Raw genomic sequence first — 12,254 nt, forward strand, 5'->3', positions numbered from 1 at the left:
GGTGAGTGGAGATCATACCCCTTAGAGACATCACAGCAGAATTGATGGCCCAGGGCTTTATTCAACACTTGGATATACTGTTTCAGTTGCCCAGCCTTCATAACACCAATCAATGTTGGCTGTTTGAATTAGCATTGTTCAATGAACTTTATAAACTCTGCAGAATTTGTCAGTACCGCACCACCACAAACCAACCATAAAATAATAGCCTCATCAAATGCAAGGACTGAACTTTGAAAGCTACCTTCCTGTGTCATAAGGGTGAGTGGGCCATGGCCCTCCTGTGGGTACTATCGGGCATTCGCTCTGCACACTAGGACAATCTTGGTATCTTCCTTGTAGAGGTCTTGTATGGTGAAGCACTCACTCTACTGGCAGACTTCATGCTCCAGGCATCATCGATATTGGCTACAGTTATGTCCACCCACAGTGCATGTATCAGACAGCACGTAGCATACGGTACCTTTGGATGCTCCTTCCACAGCCACACAGCATCTGAAAACCTTCATCCACAAGGTGCTGGCCGACTGTGATTTTGTCAAGCTCTGCAATGATACCATTTGGCTGGCACTCCAGCCATTGTGTACAGGGCCTCAAAACATTCTCAAACATGGGGGCCACACACTTGACATCTTGTTTCATGGCAAGCCTATTATAGTCATGATCAATCGGCTCAGCCAGTGTGGACCTTCTGTGACAATACTTTGAATGACAATGCACCACCTGCTTCAACCCATGCAGTCACACCTAGACATAGCTGGATGCCATGGCTGCCAACACTTTCACATCTGACATCTTCAAAGTATGCCTCCATGTCCAACACTTTCTGCCAGTTGATCTACACATCAATCTAGTTGATAACTTTCTGCTGGTTGTGGGGTGTCATGCCAAATGACAAACTAAGAATAGATTCATTACCCATCAATTCTCACCACTTACAACCTACCTAATGATGTGGAACCATCTGCCATCAAGTCACACTTACCACCCAAAGAGTTCCCTACTATAACAGCCAATAGGAAACCATGTGAGATCACCTCTACTCAGATGAATCCTGATGCCTCCACTTCACCGAGGGCTCATGTCAGCCCCAGTCTGACACTCAACGTCTATGATACATACCTTTACGGCCACTCTTGTCACTCCTCACCCTGCCACCTGGACTACCACCTCCCTCACATGACATGGGGAAGAAAAAGATAATGGTACCAAAACCATCATACCAACCTGGAAGGCACCTTGCAGAGTGTAGGTGCAACGATGCCTTCAGCTCTGTACTAGAAGTCAACAGTGGTGCTGGCTGGTGAGTGGTGGCTTGCCAGTCACTTGGCAACCCATGAACAGACATTTCCAGTGCATAGGAAGCCCAGGGTTGCAGAAGTTCTCTTAAAACATGATTTCGGCATCGTTAGCTCGCCAAGTTTTTGTTTCTTAGTCTAATATCCTACATGCTGCCTCCTGATCTGGCTATGTAGTTTAGATTTTACCATCACTTTAGAGAAAATTAAGATAGCTTCAGGTCCAACAAATGGAGTTGTTGCCCTGCCCTGGACAACCTACCAAGTTGTTTATTACTACTAATTCCTGTATGACAAGGGAACCACAGCAAGCTTACCCTTTGCTTCTTCTAGCCTCACAGTGGATTCATGGCACCCTGTGACTTTCTTTCATCTTGTTGTAGGGGCAGATACAGATTTCAGAGCGCTTTGGCTGCCTGAATGAATGTAGATCCTTGTTGCACCTACATACATTATCCTCTGTGCACACACTGAGTGTGAATATATCCACCTGGGAAACCACAGTCAGCTATCCTACAGAGATTTTGCTCTCTAGTGTAGGCTGTATCCAATATACCCCATCCCCACCACCTTCATCTGTTTTTGATCTGCCAGTAAATGAGGCTACATCTTCTGAACAGTATTGTGCTACTTTCTTCCACTGCTCCCTTCTTGTCAGGCAGTAGTAGTCAACCGAGACAGACGCAGCAACAGGGAAGTAACCACTTTTGTGACATTTACGACTTCCTAACCAGCAGTGAATTTTATTATATCATCTGTGTGCTTTAATAGTTTAGTTACTTGAGTTTCTGCACGCAAATTTAATATCTAATAGGCACAGTTCTTGCGTTTCCATTTGCGTCGGAAAGTTAACTGATTTTGTGACATATTACAAGTTCCAAATTAGGAGCGAATTATTTAGTTTCACCTGAATGCTTTGGTAGTTATGTTTTTGAATATTTGCGTATTATTGGACACACTTCCTGCATTTTCATCAGGGTCTACAGTAGAGTTGTGCAGCACATGCCAAGTCTGTTTATCTGCATAGTTTAGTTTTCCACAGTCTTCAGTATAGACAGGGACTGTGATTGTTGTGTGCAGATGCGAGCCGAGTTGGTGACACTTTGCTCTCAGCTTCAGGCTGTGATGGCTTCGGTTACACAGCTTGGATGGGCATGACTGTTGTGGGCCAGCCGTGGAGATTCAACGGATGTCCATCACGTCAGAGTCCTCCGATTGGTCCTAATTGGTGGCCAACCCAGTTACTGCTCGCAATGAGGCTGACCCTTCACTTGTGGTCGAGTGGGAGGTCACCCCGGGGTGAAACAGGTAAGAAAAGACTTCCCAGGTGGCCACATGCAAGGCCTCCCGAGACTGTCTGACAAACAGGTTCCAGGTGCTGTCCATGGCTGACACTGTCGCTGAGCCAGATGCTGTTGCCTGTCCTGTTTCAGAGGAAACCATCCAGCCTGCAAGATCCGGGCAGTCACAGAGGGTGGGATTATTGGTAGTTGGGACCTCCAACGTTAGGTGCGTTATGGGGCCCCTTAGGGAGTTGGCTGACAAGAAGGGTAAGAAAACCAATGTGCCCTCCGTGTGCATACCAGGTGGAATCATTCCAGATGTGGAAAGGGTCCTCCCGGATGCAATGAAGAGCACAGGGTGCAGCCAACTGCAGGTGGTTGCTCATGTTGGTACCAATGATGTGTGTCACTTTGGATCAGAAGAGATTCTCTCTGGTTTCGAGCGGCTAACAGAAGTGGTAAAGGCTGCCAGTCTTGCTTGCAAGATGAAAGCAGAGCTGACCAATGGCAGTATGGTCGACAGGACCGATTGCGGACCTCAGGTACAGAGCCAAGTGGAGGGTCTGAATCAGAGGCTCAGACGGTTCTGCGACCGTGTAGGCTGCAGATTCCTTGACTTGCGCCAAAGGGTGGTTGGGTTTCGGGTTCCGCTGAATAGGTCAGGTGTCCACTATATGCAGGAGGCGGCTACATGACTAGCAAGGGCTGTGTGGCGTGGACTGGGCGGTTTTTTTTAGGTAAGAGGGTCTCGGGAAAACACAAGAAGGGCTTCAGTCACAAAGAGTGCAGGTTGCACACAGGAAGAACGTAGATCAGGGGTTCCCAACAAAATTTTCTTGAGGACCCCCTCATCGAGTATAATTGGTACCTTGTCATATCACAGTATCAAGTACCTAAAAAAGCCAAATTAAGAGTCTTTTTATAAGTTTTCTATTTTTGGTACTTAGAAAAAACATTGACATATTCATTATTGAAAAATATTGAGCTTAAAACTTTTTCAATTTAGCCATCATTGTTATTGTTAAATTTCTGATTATTGCTCAAAATCTTTGTCTTCAAATCTGGGTGTTTAGTATAACAAACTCCTTAAAAAAATTGAGTATGAACTGAAAATGACAGGAAAAAATTAAAACTTAGTGTATTGGTCTTTCAAGTGTACTGCACTTGAGATTGCATTGAGTATACATGCGTGAAAAATAAGAAAACACTAATTTCATACAAGGTATTATTTATTTGAAAAAACACAGTTACAACAGAGTACTCCATCAATATACAGTTAGATTTAATTTTCAGTTCTTAATTAGATGAGTTCAATCTGACCTTTGAGTACATTATTTCTGAAATATTAAGTTCCAAACTTGAAACTTTCACTCTGAAATCCGACCGCATGTCGAGCCGATTCCTATATTTGTTTTTCATGAAACACATAGAGGAAAATGCTTGCTCACAACGATATGTAGTTGCAAATGGAAGGATCTTTTTCATTGCCTTATGTCCACATTTCTTGCAGTCCTTGTGTGCTGATGCCCAGAAGTCTGTAATTTTATCACCGATGAAAATTTTTATCATCGTACTACAGCTGGACAGATCCACAAGTTGATCTTGCTCATATTCAGTGAGGCCTTGGATTTTGCCTATTTCTTCACAGCTGAAGGGATTTCGAATACATCTGCCATCAGGGTCAGGTTCGGGGAAATACTCTCTAAACGTGGTGGCTAGGCTGCAGAGATGCTCGGCTACATTGATCTTGATATGGTCCGGTAAACTCTCTTTTGATGACTCCATGAATTGTTTTAAAGTAGAGAAGTTAGTTAGTGACTCGTTTTCTATCCTTGACGCCCAGATCTGACACTTTTTGACTATAGCACTAATCTTATCCTCAACTTTGAACATGTCCACATTTTTTCCTTGTAAACTCAAGTTTAACACATTCAAGTGTCCAAACACATCAGCTAAGTACACAACTGAGCAAAGCCAAGAGAAGTTAGTGAGAAAGTCCGCGTACTTTGTGTCAAGAAGGAACACACGAACCTTGTCTTTAAGTTTAAAAAATCTTCACAAGATTCTACCTTGAGAAAGCCATCTTACTTCTGCATGAATAAGAAGTTGCTCATGCTCACTGCCAATCTCTTTACACAACAAAGAAAATAATCTGGATTGCAGATGTCGAGTTTTAATGTAGTTGATGATTTTAACTACTTCGTTAAGTATCTTTTGCAAAGGTTCAGGCAATCTTTTGGCTACTAAGGCTTCACGATGGATACAACAGTGAGTCCACTTCATCTCAGGGGCTACTGCTTTGATATGAGCTAGAAGTCCTGTTTTTTTTTTTTTTTCTTTTTTTTTTCATTGACTTTGCTCCATCCGTCGACAAGGCTACACATTTTTTCCAGGTGACATCGTGGTCATTGAGATAATTATTTAATGCAGTAAATATATCGTCTGCTGTTATATGCAGCAGTTCGCATGAAAAAAGAAAATCTTCGAACACTTGGTCCTCCCATAAGAATCGTGCAAAAACCAACTTTATAGCTTTTTTTTTTTTTTTAATATGTCTGTGCTTTCATCCAATTGTAGAGCGTACATGTCACTCGTGCAAAGTCTAGCCAGCAATGTTTCTTTGATGTTAACTGCCATATCAGTAATTCGTCTCTGAACAGAATTATTTGAGAGTGAGACAGTGCCTATTACCTTAGCAGCTGCATCACCTGACATTCTCTTGCAAAGTATTATTGCTGATGGTAGTATAATTTCCTCAGCAATTGTATGTATAGTTGTTCCCACATTTAGCAACAAGCTGAGCCTCCTTGTAAGGCGCAAGGGTTGCATTTTCATTTACATTTGCACCACAGTGTTTGGTAATTCTTTTACGAAATGTTTTCAACTCTCCTAATTTATTTTTGAAAGAAATCTAATGACTTTCTTTTGTACTCTGGGTGCTTTGCTTCAAGGTGGCACCGGAGTTTTGCTGGTTTCACACATTCATTCGAAAGGCTTTCATAGCAAATTACACATTGAGGTTTAGGCTGTTGCTCAGGTCCACTGAACGTAAAACCGATTTCCAAGAAATCACTTATATTTTCTAATTTTTCCAGTAAGCTCAACACTTATCTTGGAAGGGTTAGGTTCAAGAGACGCCGCCGATTTAATGTTCAATGGACACTAACAACTTCGGTTCAAGAGTCACTGACTTATTTGTTTGAACATCAAATGCATTATCTGCTTATGCATCTGTAGGCCTTTCTCGTTTTAACGAACCACTTTTTAACCAATGGTCCATTTTTAACCACGCGAACTGTAGCTTCCGCGAAAAACAACCCTTTACAAACACTACTGTTTTAATGCAGAAAATTGAATATGTAAACAACACGGTCTGTGAAAGCACTGGCAATAAATTAACAATGGCCAATTGTTGTCTGAAATGCGAGTTTCTGTGTAAAGTGACTGTCAGTTGTCAGCTGCAAAGAGGCAGCGCGCGAAGCCTAACGGCATACAGCAGAACTATTTACCTCTATCTAATTCTAGTTTTTCGGTACAGTGTGCTAGTATCAGTTGGCTCTAGGAAGACGCTAGACGCAGAAGTTAGCGTTCGCTAAAGCTCCGCTCATGCAGGAAGCGGCCAAAACAAAAAATCTGTTATCATACGAAATATATTTTTTATTCTAATAGCATCTTGCGGACCCCTCTGGTGTAGCTCTCGGACCCCTGGGGGTCCGCGGACCACCTGTTGGCAACCACTGACGTAGATACAGGAACCATTGGTATAACAGTTGTAAATTGTCGTAGCTGTGTTGGGAAAGTACCAGAGCTCCCAGTGCTAATAGAAAGCACTGATGCTCAAATCGTTATAGGCACTGAAAGCTGACTAAAGCTGGATATACGCTCAGCTGAAATTTTTACGAAGAACCTAACGGTGTTCCGAAAGAATAGGCTAAACACGGTTGCCGGTGGCGTGTTTGTTGCTGTTAGAAGTAGTTTAACTTGTCGCGAAATTGAAGTAGATACTTCCTGTGAGTTAGTATGGGCAGAGGTCATTGTTGGCAACCGGTATAAAATAACAATAGGATCATTTTATCAACCTCCCTACTCAGATGATACAGTTTCTGAAAGGTTCAAAGAAAACTTGACTTTGATTTCAAACATGTACCCGACTCATACGATTATAGTTGGTGGTGACTAATTTATCCTTGATATGTTGGCGAAAATACATGTTAAATTATGGAGGTACGCATAAAACATCATCCGAAATTGTGCTAAACGCATTCTCTGAAAATTATTTCGAGCAGCTAGTTCATGAGTCCACATTAATAGTAAACGGTTGTGAAAACACACTTGACCTCTTCACAACAAATAATCCTGAGTTAATAACAAGCTTCAAAACTGATTCAGGGATTGGTGAACACAGGGTTGTTGTAGCGAGATTGAATACTGTAATCCCCAAATCCTCGAAAAATACCTATTCAAAAAAGCAAATAAAAATTCACTTGACGCCTTCCTGAGGGACAATCTCCACTCGTTCCAAATTAATAATATCCGTGTAGACAAGATGTGGCTTGAATTCGAAGAAATAATATTGGCAGAAATTGAGAGATTTATACCACATAAATTAACAAACGATGGAGCTGATCCTCCTTCGTACACAAAACGGGTTAGAGCACGGTTGCAGAAACAATCAAACAAATATGCCAAATTTAAACAGACGCAAAATCCCCAAGAAGGGCGATCTTTTACAGAAGCTCGAAATTTAGCGTGGACTGCAATGTGAGATGCTTATAACAGTTTTCACAACGAAAGTTTGTCTCGAAACCTGGCAGAAAATCCAAAGAGATTCTGGTCGTATGTGAAGTATGTTAACGGCAAGAATCAATCAAAGCCTTCCCTGTGCGATAGCAATGGAGATATTTCGAAGACAATGCTGCCAAAGCAGAGTTACTCAACACAGCCTTCCGAAATGCCTTCACAAAAGATGATGAAGTAAATATTCCATAATTCGAATCGAGAACAGCTGCCAACATGAGTAACGTAGAAGTAAATATCCTCGGAGTAGTGAAGCAACTTAAATAACTTAATAAAAGCAAGTCTTCTGGTCCAGACTGTATCTGTATACCAGTTAGGTATGCTGATGCATTAACTCCATACTTAACAATCATATACAACCATTCGCTTGACGAAAGATCCGTACCCAAAGACTGGAAAGTTGCACAGGCCACACAAATGTTCAAGAAAGGTAGTAATCCACTAAATTATAGGCCCATTTCATTGAAGTCGATATGCAGCAGGATTTTGGAACATATATTGTGTTCATACATTATGAATTACCTCGAAGAAAATTGTCTATTGACACACAGTCAACATGGGTTTAGAAAGCATCGTTCGTGTGAAACACAACTAGCTCTTTATTCACATGAAGAGTTGAGTGCTATTGAAAGGGATTTCAGATCGATTCCGTATTTCTGGATTTCCAGAAGGCTTCTGACACTGTACCACACAAGAGGTTAGTAGTGAAATTGCGTATTTATGGAATATCGTCACAGTTATGTGACTGGATTTGTGATTTCCTGTCAGAGAGGTCACAGTTCGTAGTAACTGACAGAAAGTCATCGAGAAAAACAGAAGTGATTTCTGGCGTTCCCCAAGGTAGTGTTACAGGCCCTTTGCTGTTCCTTATCTATATAAACGATTTAGGAGACAATCTGAGCAGTCATCTTAGGTTGTTTGCAGATGACGCTGTCATTTATCGATTAATAAAGTCATCAGAAGATCAAAACAAATTGCAAAACGATTTAGAAAAGATATCTGAATGGTGCGAAAATTGGCAGTTGACCCTAAGTAACGAAAAGTGTAAGGTCATCCACATGAGTGCTAAAAGGAATTTGTTAAACTTCAGTTATGCCAAAAATCAGTCTAATCTAAAACCCGTAAATTCAACTAAATATCTAGGTATTACAATTACGACTTAAATAGGAAGGAACACATGGAAAATGTTGTTCAAATGGGTCTGAGCACTACGGGACTTAACAGCTGTGGTCATCAGTCCACTAGAGCTTAGAACTACATAAACCTAACTAACCTAAGGACATCACACTACACCCAGTCATCACGAGGCAGAGATAATCCCTGACCCCGCCGGGAATCGAACCCGGGCGCGGGAAGAGAGAACGCTACCGCACGACCACGAGCTGCGGATTGGAAAATGTTGTGGGGAAGGCTAACCAAAGACTGCGTTTTATTGGCAGGACACTTAGAAAATGTAACAGATCTACTAAGGAGACTGCCTACACTACACTTGTCCGCCCTGTTTTAGAATACTGTTCAGTGGAGTGGGATCCTTACTGGATAGGACTGATGGTGTACATCGAAAAAGTTCAAAGAAGGGCAGCACGTTTTGTATTGTCGCGAAATATGGGAGAGAGTGTCACAGAAATGATACATGATTTGGTTTGGACATCATTAAAAGAAATATGTTTTTTGTTGCGATGGAATCTTTTCACGAAACTCCAATCGCCAACTTTCTCCCCCGAATGCGAAAATGTTTTGTTGACACCGACCTACATATGGAGAAACCATCGCCACGATAAAATAAGGGAAATCAGGGCTCATACGGAAGGATATAGGTGTTCGTTCTTTCCCCACGTTATACGAGTTTGGATTAATGAAGTATTGTGAAGGTGGTTCTATGAACCCTCTGCCAGGCACTTAAATGTGATTTGCAGAGTATCCATGTAGATGTAGATGTAAATCCTGAAAGGTTTGTTGAAGCAGCTGGAAGATAGTGTATAGTCAGTCAGCATTTCCCCAACCATTCCTATATTTACCACATTAATTATGTTAGTGTGGGATTCTGGATGTCCTAAAGGTTTCTAGTTTTCAATCAGTATGCCCTTGCCTCCATTGTAACCCAACAACGTAATGGGGGTGTGTCCAATATGGACTCTATTCTAGCAGCGACTGGACTGCTAATTCTGCTTGTTATGACTTAGCAGTCCAGACTCTGCACTTTCCCATGCACATTAGCAGCCACATTCTGTTCCACTTTATTCCAACTTACTGTAGCCTTTTAAGTTATAAAAGGTGTTATTAAAGATGCAACAATAATAATTTTGTGTTGCTAAATGGCCTGGTGCAAGTCTTTCAATTGGACACCACTTTGACGGCTTGTGTGTTCCTAAGCTACCTCGTTTTTCCAGCTGGGGAAAGGGCACCTGCAGTTTAATGTTGAATCCAAACAACACATAATTTCTGGCAAATCTCCATATCAATGAGACGTAAGTGCTACAATAAAAGGCAGACTGAAAAATCAGTGGTCTGAATGGGATTCAATCCTACCAACCTTTGGTTTCTGGGAATACACGTTACTGCTAGACCACCAGGCCTGACATTACAGAGGTGTATCTCTACTGCATGGTTCTGGGACTTAAATGCCAGTTTTTACCGAAGACCCTTCTAGTGCACATGATATCACCTTTTGGCTTGGAACTTAAATTATTTCACATCCATGTTTAGCTCTAGGCACTTCAAAACCCCATTAACAGTAATATTCCAATACGTATTCTGGATATGCTTCCTTGTGAATGGTGTTACAACAGTTTTCCTGGACTATCCCTTAGATCAGAGCACACTGTGCTGTAATTCTAACAGTACTTGCCAATTCGCCAAATATTCTTGCTGTTGCGATCTTCAGTCCGAAGACCAGTGCGATGTAGCTCTCCATGCTAATTTATCCTGTGCAAGCCTCTTCATATCTGAGTAACTACTGCAACCTACATCCTCAAAATTTTAAACATGGCGGAAGCAGCAACTGTTGAGAATCTTCACGGTAAATAATAACAGCCAAACAGTTGCAGGATAAAGATTTATTGAAACCCTTGACCACGGTTTCGGTATATCAAAATATACCATTATCAGAAGCAAAAATACGCCTGCACAGGTGAACCCAATCATTAAAAAAAAACTTAGCACCGTAACTGAGAGAGAAAAAACACTTATAGCTTTAAGTAACCGTAAAATTACCAAAGTATTACAAGCACAAAAACTTTTAGCCACTTACTAAAATCACATCCTGCAGTGGAGATACATAAACAATCGTGCCAAAGGTGTTGTCAGTAGTTAAAATATCACCTCCATTTGTACAGCATAATTATGAATAGAAGGCCGATGCGAACACAGCATATCATCAAGTACTTAAAAGCCTGTGAACTAGGGTGAGGAGGGTGTGGAAGCCATAGAGCAGACAATTTCACCGAGAGAGGGCACTTGTGGTATGCGCGAGACACTCGCGCACATTAAAACCCAGGGTTACATACTCATGCGCATCAAAATTTTAAAAATTGTGCTAATTCAGACCCTCTGTCTTAATAAATAAAACATATCAGAACCATTTAAGACACCTACATACAATAGAAAATATGAAAGCAAGTCCTGGTGTCAATCAGATGAAGCTTTCGCTAAGGAACACATCTATCAAGAGAGGGCACTAGTGTTATGCGCAACAATCTCGCGTAACTTAAGACTAGGATACATGCTAGCGAAAATGAACAAAATGTTGTAGTAAATCGAAACCATCTGCCGCCGTGAATAAAAAAAACATAACAGCATCATTTAAACCACACATACACATCGGAAACCGCGAACAGCAAACATCAAAAATACGTAAAATCCCAACAAGACAGGAAAGGAGCATCTCACCAGTATCAACTGACAAGTAAACTAACTTCTAGTCAGCCAGACTATATTACGTTAGAGCAAGGAGGGGTTCGAAACTATCCAAAAAAAATTTTGTTTCTAAACTGCACATGTTCGTTAACAATAAAACCATCTTTTTGAGACAGAAGCTTGAAAATCTATAATTCCTAGAACAGGTCCAGTTTGTAACCCTTACTCACTTCGTGTAGCAATTCGACGTCATCCAGTTTACGTGGCATTTGCTGTAAGAGCAACACTTGTTCAGCAAACGTGGAATTCTACACGTTTCCCACATTTTTACCTTGCATGTTTTCTTTATATCATACTTCAATGGGCCTACCTGTCTGTCCAATGTAATAGTTGGGGCAGTCGTTACAAGTAATTTTTTAAACTCCGTATTTAGTGCCAAGTTCTTCCCGTGCCCCAATAGTATGAATCACTCTTTGTTTCAAACTATTATTTACGGAAAAGGCAACTCTGTAACCGTATTGCTTCAGTAGCAGTCTCATTATCTTGTATGATACGTTCCCCAAAAATGGAATAGAAATAAAGTTATTACCCTCACTCTTTTTCGCCCTTTTGTCTCCTAAGTTTGAACATTTTACAGTTGTTTTTTCCTAACAATTTGGTCAATTAACTTAGGCTCATATCCATTGTTGGTAGCTATAGACTTTATGAAAGATATTTCTTTTTCTAAACAATCCTGTTCTAAGGTGTGCTCACAGCATGATGAACTGCATAATGAAAGAAGGCAATTTTGTGAGCTGGTGGACGACAAGAATCTGCTGGGATAATAGTATCAGAAAAAGTATTTTTACGAAAAATGTCAAAGCTAATTGTGTTGTCAGTTAACTTAACCTTTAAATCAAGAAAATTGAGTTTTCTCTCATCGTTTTGCATCTCTTTTGTGAAATTCATTTTCTCGTGAAAACTGTTAAAAACATGAAACATTAGTTACAGATCTTGGTCACTCCCTTGAAATATTATGAGT

Source organism: Schistocerca americana, chromosome 2, assembly GCF_021461395.2.
Source record: "Schistocerca americana isolate TAMUIC-IGC-003095 chromosome 2, iqSchAmer2.1, whole genome shotgun sequence".
In the NCBI taxonomy this organism is placed as follows: domain Eukaryota; kingdom Metazoa; phylum Arthropoda; class Insecta; order Orthoptera; family Acrididae; genus Schistocerca; species Schistocerca americana.